The following is an 8,804-nucleotide window of genomic DNA, read 5'->3' on the forward strand; positions in this document are numbered from 1 at the left end:
GCTCCCAAGGGGCAGCCCTGATCCCCGACCTCCCGCCTTGGCAGCACCCTCACGAATCCCGTGGGAATCCCATGTTGGCCCTCGGGAATCCCGTGGGAATCCCACGTTGGCCCTTGCCCGGCACTGGGTGCGCAGCAGCGCCGGATCCCGCGCCCCCGGTGCTGACGCCGGGTGCAGAGGGGCTGGCCGAGGCCCGCGGTGTTTCATCTGCAGCCACAATTTGTATTTTCATACAGTTCTTGATCTTGGACCTGCCAGGGAGCCYGAGCCACCGGCTGTCCTTTGGAGGTCATTCCTTGTTGGAATAGTCACGCTGTATTTTGACCTAATTGTGACTTCTGAAAATGCCTGTTTTTACATCTATTTTTGACGAGGGAGTTTACTGGAATGGCATTTCTGGTGGGACCCGGCCCCGCTGAGGTTTGTCCCCCGGGGCGGGATGTGGGGAAGATGAAATCAATAGGTGCCACTCAGCACTTAGCAAACATTTGCATGGGAATGTCACTAACTGTTGACTGCCGCGGTGTCCGTCGCAGCAGATGGCTGCTCGGGACAGGGACGGCCTTTCCCAGGCGCAGCAGGACGGCAGAAGGGAGAGCTGCGGCGTCTCGGTGGTTTGTGATGCGGCCGGGCATTGCAGGAGTGAGTTACAGGGCCGCAGATATTGCGTCCTTTGCAAAGCAGGAGCTGCAGGAGCTGCCAGGCCCGCGCGCAGTGCAGAGCGTGGTGGTGCTGCCAGGCCCTGGTGGTGCTGCCAGGTCCATGCACAGTGCAGAGCATGGCGGTGCTGCCAGGTCCATGCACAGTGCAGAGTGTCACAGTGCTGCCAGGCCCATGCACGGTGCAGAGCGTGGCGGTGCTGCCAGGCGCATGCACAGTGCAGAGCATTGCAGTGCTGCCAGGTTCATGCACGGTGCAGAGTGTGGCGGTGCTGCCAGGCCCATGCACGGTGCAGAGTATTGCGGTGCTGCCAGGCCCATGCACGGTGCAGAGCGTGGCGGTGCTGCCAGGCGCATGCACGGTGCAGAGCGTGGCGGTGCTGCCAGGCGCATGCACGGTGCAGAGCGTGGCGGTGCTGCCAGGCCCATGCACAGTGCAGAACGTGGCGGTGCTGCCAGGCCCTGGTGGTGCTTCCAGGTCCATGCACAGTGCAGAGTGTCACAGTGCTGCCAGGCCCATGCACGGTGCAGAGCATTGCGGTGCTGCCAGGTCCACGCATGGTGCAGAGCGTGGCGGTGCTGCCAGGCGCATGCACGGTGCAGAGCGTGGCGGTGCTGCCAGGCCCATGCACGGTGCAGAGCATTGCGGTGCTGCCAGGCGCATGCACGGTGCAGAGCGTGGCGGTGCTGCCAGGCCCATGCACGGTGCAGAGCATTGCGGTGCTGCCAGGCCCATGCACGGTGTAGAGCATTGCAGTGCTGCTACGTCCATGCACGGTGCAGAATGTGGTGGTTCTGCCAGGTTCATGCACGGTACAGAGGCAGGCAGCACTGCCAGGCCCATGCACGGTGCAGAGCGTGGCGGTGCTGCCAGGCCCGTACACGGTGCAGAGTGTGGCGGTGCTGCCAGGCCTACATGCAGTTTAGAGCGGGGAGGCGCTGCCCGCTCTGCACCCAGCTCCGTGTCCCGCTGAGGGCCCCAAGCAGAGCGGCTCGAGCAGCAACATGAGATGTGYGGGCTGGGGCTGGGGACCTGCTGGTGGTGGCACCGCCTCAGCCTGCAAGCGCCGGCCAAGGGGGTTTGTGCAAGGAGCTGCTTCACTGGGCGCTCGTAGACGCTTCCGTTACATCCCGGGCCGAAAACGCACTGTTCCCTCATCCCTCCATGCATTATTCCCTAATAGCTCGGGATGAACGCGCCATTCCGTCTACAGAAATGCTAATCTGCATAAGCACGTCAAGCATTTTTACCRATAGGGATTTTGCCTCGCTATCCCGCTGGCTTGTTAAAATTACCTATTTGCTTGGCCTTGCTTTGGGCACAACGGTCGAGCCCGCGTGGGATGCAGGCGCCRTGCTCGCCTGTATATGCATATTGCTATTATATATAAAATATGAGATATCTCTCCGTGTAGATAGGGATATTGCAYACGCAGGGGCAGCGGCCGGTGCCCCGGTGCTGTTACATGCAGGGGAAGGCGTCGGTTGCATCCTCGGCGCTGGCTCCGTCCCCGCGTGCCGGGCAGGAAAGCGCTTCCCTCGGCGGCTCCTGCGGCTGCTCGTGGTGGATATAAGGGCACARGTTGTCCCTACAGCCCGGGAAGCACGGGAATGCAGGAATCCAGTGCCTTGCCACTGCAAGGGCTGGCAAGCCTGGCAGGCAGCTGATCTGGCTTTCTGCAAAGGGGTTTATTCTTAGCAGCTCAGTTTTGGAGCCTGTTTTGCAATTCTTTGTTTCCAGTGACTCAGAGGTTGGATGCAGATTCTCACTTGCAGGTTGGGTGTTTTACAGCGTAATAAAATCCGAGCCTTTTGTGAAGTCTAAGGCTGGGAGCGGGTTGTTAAGGTGAAAGCCCGGCCTGCATTTTGTTTTGAATGMTCCCTTTTATGGGAGGTCTGCACCCATTTGAGCCACCTCCGTGTTTCTTCTCCCCGCTGCGTGTGGCTGCACCCGAGGTCTCCGTGCAGAGGCCGTCCCGTAAATCCTTCAGCGCCTTCCCCRCTGCTCTCGGCACAACCTGTTTTCCGCCTCTCCCTCCCTGACAGCACCGCAAAACCCTGCAAGGAAACCCGCAGCCGCCGCCTTTTCCACCGAGCAGGATGGATTTTCGCGTTATCCGACGACACTGTCGACTTTCGCCACCCGGCCTGTGGAGAAAGAGCAGGGTGGAAGATGAAACTGTTCTGTTTTGATTTTTAATTGCTTATGTTAAAAGACAGTTTTGCAAAGCTTTTCCCATGCAGGGAGTTTCCTAATCTGCATAGTTTCCTGGAGAGATGCTAACACCTGATTTTATTTGTGTGTGTATATATATATATATACATATATACACACACATACACAGAGTTTTCTACAGCCGTGCTGGTTGCATTTCCGTGGCTGAGCAGCCTCCCACAGCCCTCGGTCTCGGTGGGTCCCTCTCCTGCTCCCCCTGTTCCRACGGCCCCGTCGGGGCTGGTCGCGGTTTTGGGTGGACCGGGTCGTTGTTCCCTTCTGGTCACCGTGTTTATTGGGAGGGTCAATGAGCGAGAGTGACCGGGAGCCCCTGGGCTGCAGCCTCCGCTGCTGCAACCCAGGGAGGCAGGAAGACGAGAGGGAAATAGGAACGAAAAAGGTAAMTGTTGAAGCAGATTTTAAGGGAAACCAAGCTGTATTTGGACACTGAAGGTGCTGGTGGAGTTGGGCTCCCCGGTGTTYGCACGGCTCTGCTGCAGCCCTGCCCGTGGCCGGGACGCCCTGCGTGTTTGGTCCTGCGCCGGCAAGGAGCCGGCTCCTCCTTCTCCGGGGCTTTTCCACGTTTATGGCTTTCGGGCACTGTTTGTTGGACTTTGTGGGCTGGGTTTGCTGTGGAGCAGGGCTGCGGGGACGCGTTGGTGTCACCTGCGGCTCCCGCGTTCCCCGTTGGGCTGTTGGGCCAGAGCATTGGGAATGCTAAGGGAAATCGCTCGCAGGAAGGTGGCCCCGGTTGCTCCTCGGCTCCGAGCACCCGATAAGGATCCTTGTGCATCTCTGTGCGTGGCTCCATGCATGGCTCCATGTGCAGCTCCATGCACAGATCCTTGTGCATCTGTGTGTGGCTCCATGCGTGGCTCCGTGTGCAGCTCCATGCACAGATCCTTGTGCATCTGTGCGTGGCTCCATGCGCGGCTCCATGTGCAGCTCCATGCACAGATCCTTGTGCAGCTCCGTGTACAGTTCCGTGGGCCACTCCATGCATGTCTCCACATGCAGCTCCATGCACAGCTCTGTGTGTGGCTCCATGCGTGGCTCCGTGTGCAGCTCCATGCACAGATCCTTGTGCATCTGTGCGTGGCTCCATGCGTGGCTCCGTGTGCAGCTCCATGCACAGATCCTTGTGCAGCTCCGTGTGCAGTTCCATGTGCCGCTCCATGCATGTCTCCGTGTGCAACTCCATGCACAGCTCCATGTGCAGCTCTGTGCACAGCTCAATCCTGCATGTGCTCCATGTGCGGCTCCCTACACATGGACACGGATCTGCCCTCCCCTGGTCTGTCCCCTGCAGCTCCTGTCACTGTCAGTGACACGTCCCCACCCAGGGGACAGCGTGGCCGTGCCCACACATGCAGGTCCTGCTCCTGCAGGGCCTCGCGCAGCTCCTGCGGCCCTGGGGACTCCCTGCTCTGCAGCGGGCACCAGGGCGGGTTTGGATGCAGCAGAGGGGAGCACGAGGCCACGCGGGCTGCGCCAGCAGCTGCTGCACAGGGGGACGGGAGAGCCCTGGTCACCGGGCTGCGTTTCCCACTGCGGATCCCGCTGGAAGGAGCCTCCCCGTGTGCTCCCGCTGCGGGTGCTGCTGGAAGGAGCCTCCCCATGTGCTCCCACTGCGGATCCCATTGGAAGGAGCCTCCCCGCGTGCTCCCGCTGTGAATGCTGCTGGAAGGAGCCTCCCCGCGTGCTCCCGCTGCGGATCCCGCTGGAAGGAGCCTCCTCGCGTGCTCCCGCTCTGGATCCAGCTGGAAGGAGCCTCCCCGCGTGCTCCTGCTGCGGATCCAGCTGGAAGGAGCCTCCTCGCGTGCTCCCGCTGCAGATCCAGCTGGAAGGAGCCTCCTCGCGTGCTCCCGCTGCAGATCCAGCTGGAAGGAGCCTCCTCGCGTGCTCCCGCTGCGGATCCAGCTGGAAGGAGCCTCCTCGCGTGCTCCCGCTGCGGATCCAGCTGGAAGGAGCCTCCTCGCGTGCTCCCGCTGTGGATCCTGCTGGAAGGAGCCTCCCCGTGTGCTCCCGCTGTGGATGTTGTTGGAAGGAGCCTCCCCGCGTGCTCCCATTCCAGATGCTCCTGGAAGGAGCCTCCCCGCATGCTCCCGCTCCGGATCCTGTTGGAAGCAGCGGGAGCTCCCTGGGCCCCTCTCCAGCTGCGCCACCCGCTCTGGGTGCTGCAGATAACGGGCAGCAGCAGGAGCTCCCTGGATCCCTCTCTGGCTGTTCCACCAGCTCCGRGTGCTGCGGATAACGGGCAGCAGCGGGAGCTCCCTGGATCCCTCTCYGGCTGTTCCACCCGCTCCGGGTGCTGCGGATAACGGGGCAGCAGCGGGAGCTCCCGTGGGCCCCTTTCCGGCTGTGCTACCCACTCTGGGTGCTGTGGATAACACGGCAGCAGCGGGAGCTCCCTGGATCCCTCTCCAGCTGCACCCTGGTCTGGGTGATGCAGATAGCAGAGCAGCAGAAGCAGCTCCTGACGGTCCCTCTGCAGGAGCCCCCGGCTGCTGCAGATAACGGGGCAGCAGCGGGAGCTCCCTGGGTCCCTCTCCGGCTGTTCCACCCGCTCCAGGTGCTGTGGATAACGGGGCAGCAGCAGGAGCTCCCTGGGCCCCTCTCCGGCTGTGTCACCCGCTCCGGGTGCTGTGGATAACGGGGCAGCAGCAGGAGCTCCCTGGGCCCCTCTCCGGCTGTGTCACCCGCTCCGGGTGCTGCGGATAACGGGGCAGCAGCGGGAGCTCCCTGGGTCCCTCTCCGGCTGCGTCACCCACTCTGAGTGCTGTGGATAACGGGGCAGCAGCGGGAGCTCCCTGGGTCCCTCTCCGGCTGTTCCACCCGCTCCGGGTGCTGTGGATAACGGGGCAGCAGCGGGAGCTCTCCGGGTCCCTCTCCGGCTGTTCCACCAGCTCCGGGTGCTGCGGATAACGGGACAGCAGCAGGAGGCTGCAGGAGCCACCGGCCAGCTCTGCCCGGCGCTGCTGTCACCACTGGAGAGGTGCCGGTGTCTCCTCGCCCTCCTCGCGCTGCTTTTCTTTTGCATGGCTTGCAGTGAGTTCCCTGTTGCAGCGCTGCATGTTGCACGGCCTGGAGCAAACGGGAGGAGGAGGGTGGCCCGCTCCGGAGCCGGGAAGCAGCAGGATGGGAATTCCACGCGGCTTGGGGGAAGCAGGGGAGCCCCTGGCCAGGAGGCAGACACGCAATCCTGCAGGGACACTGGGCACTCCCGGGACATGCAGGCCTGCAGGGACACGCAGCCCACGTGGACATGTGGAGCCCCTGGGAACACACGTGCCCCTTGGGACACGCAGTCCCGCATAGACACGGTGCTCGGCCATTGTGCGCTGCGCTCCGAGGAGGCTTGCGCTGCCTCCCGAGCTGCGGCCTCGTCAGCGCCTCCACGGGGGCTGCAACCCGAGGCGAAGCCCCCGGGCGCTGGTGCCGAGCRGGGCCGGAGMCGCCGTCCTCTTCCCGCAGGGCTCYGTGCACGGACACGGCCTCRCGGTGTCACCTGAGTCCCCGTCCCCTGCGGCCCCGCTGCCCTTGTGCCTCTCCTGGGGTCTCCTCGCTGTGGAGCTGGGCACGGGAGCAGCACCCCCGGCGCTGCTGTCCCGCACTGCAGGGCTCCGTGCATGGCCCAGGGTGCCAACTATGTCCCCAGTGCCGCTGTCCCCTCCCTGCGGGGCTTCGTGCATGGCCCAGGGTGCCACCTCTGTCCCCATCCCCTAGTACCGCCATCCCCTCCCTACAGGCTCTGTCCATGGCGCACGGTGCCACCTGTGTCCCCGTCACCCCCGGTACCATCGTCCCGCACCTCAGGGCTCCGTGCATGGCCCACGGTGCCACCTCTGTCCCCGTCCCCGCGGCGCCGCCGTCCCCTCCCTGCAGGGCTCTGTCCATGGCCCGCGGTGCCACCTGCGTCCCCATCACCCCCGGTGCCCCTGTCCTGCACTGCAGGGCTCTGTCCATGGCCCGTGGTGCCACCTGCGTCCCCGTCCTCTCGGCGCCGCCGTCCCACACTGCAGGGCTCCGTGCATGGCCCGCAGTGCCACCTGCGTCCCCGTCACCCCCAGTGCCTCCGTCCTGCACTGCAAGGCTCCGTGCATGGCCCATGGTGCCACCTGTGTCCCCGTCCCCGACGGTGCTGCCATCCCACACTGYGGGGCTCCATGCACAGCCCGCGGTGCCACCTGCGTCCCCATCCCCTCAGCGCCGCCGCCGCCGGTGCCTCCGTCCTGGCGCCGCCCCAGCCCATCCCAGCTCTCCAGTTTCCCTGTAGCCGCCGCCGAGGCCGGCCGAGCTCTGAGCCCTTTCCGTGCCCGCGGCTCCTTCCCCAGGCGCCTCCGGATCATCCGTGGAYGGTGCCTTGAGGCGCCCGGCGTTCCCAGCAGGGGCCTTGGTGCTGCCCTGGCCCGGGCAGCCCRGTGCCACCGAGACCGTTCCGCTGGGCACTGAGAGGACCGTGCGCCAGCTTTGCCTGCTCCCCTGCTGGGGAGGCCAAGCAGGAAATTCTGGCAAACTTGGGCAATGYGCAGCACCAAATCCCTGCGGGAGGAGGCCGGGCAGCCGGGACACTGCGGCAACAGGGTCTGCGCCGAGGGCTGCCCGCCCAAGGCCGCGGGCTCCTGCGCTGCCGTCCTTGCTGCTCCTCTCCAGCCCTTGGAGGAGGGAAAATGGGAGGGATTTACTGTAAGGTGCAGGTCGATCTTTGGCACAGCTCCGCTCCCCGGGGATCTCTGCTGGCCGCCCCAGCTCCTGCCAGGGCCTTTCCAAAGCAGCCGGATGGGGAGCTGCCCGGCCCGCCCTGGGGTCTTGCCCCTCGCTCCGGCTCCGGCTGGGAGCGAGCAGAGTGAGGAGGCTCACCTCTGTGCGAGCCCCACTGCTCCGGGCTGCTCCCGCTGCACCCAGCCCTGCCCCTCGCTGGCTGCAGGGAGCCCCGGGAGCACTGGGATCACCAGGACACGCTGGGGACACGGCGGGCAGTGAGGTGGTCCTGGCACCAAGGTCCCCCTCACTGGGACATGCTGGGGACACCAGGACACGCTGGGGACGCTGTGGGCAGTGAGGCAGTGCCTGGCGCCGGGGTCCCCCTTGCTGGGACATGCTGGGGACACTGGGACATCCTGGGGACAGTGCTGTCGGGGAGGCGGTGCCCGGCGCTGGTTTCCCCTTGGTGGCTGCAGGGAGCACTGGGACTCGCTGGGGACACTGGGACACGCTGGGGACACTGGGACACGSTGGGGACGCAGCCATCAGCGAGGCGGTGCCTGGCGCCCGTGTCCCCCTTGGTCGCTGGCTCCCGATGCCCTCGCCAGCCTGGCAGTCGCTGSCCGRGCCGCCGGCCCCGKCCCCGKCCCCGCGCTGTCCTTGTGCCGGGCACGCGACGGGCGAGCGCGGCGCAGAAATAGAGGCGCTTTGTGCAGCGGCGGCRGCGGAACTGGGCCCCGAGCCACGGCCCCCGGGGTCCCTCCTGCCGGGTGTCACCCCTGCCGCTGGGACGGGCTGGGACGGCGTCCGGAGCCGCGGGACAATCCCGCTTTCATCCGGCGCCCRGGCGCTCTGCGCAGCCGCTGCCGCCGCGGAGGAACCGGCTGCTGCTGCCGCCTCTCGAGGGAGGATGGAGGMCTGGGGGCTCTGCAGACCCYACAGGTTCCCCAWGGACCTTGCAGACCCCRCAGGTTCCTATGGACCTTGCAGACCCTGCAGGTTCCCCAAGGGCATTGCAGACCCCTCAGGTTCCCCAAGGGCCTTGCAGACCCTGCAGGTTCCTATGGACCTTGCAGACCCCGCAGGTTCCCTATGGACCTTGCAGACCCCGCAGGTTCCCCAAGGGCCTTGCAGACCCCGCAGGTTCCCCAAGGGCCTTGCAGACCCCGCAGGTTCCCCAAGGGCATTGCAGACCCCTCAGGTTCCCCAAGGACCTTGCAGACCCC

The sequence above is a fragment of the Nothoprocta perdicaria genome, unplaced genomic scaffold, assembly GCF_003342845.1.
Source record: "Nothoprocta perdicaria isolate Ctin4 unplaced genomic scaffold, notPer1 scaffold_581, whole genome shotgun sequence".
NCBI lineage: Eukaryota > Metazoa > Chordata > Aves > Tinamiformes > Tinamidae > Nothoprocta > Nothoprocta perdicaria.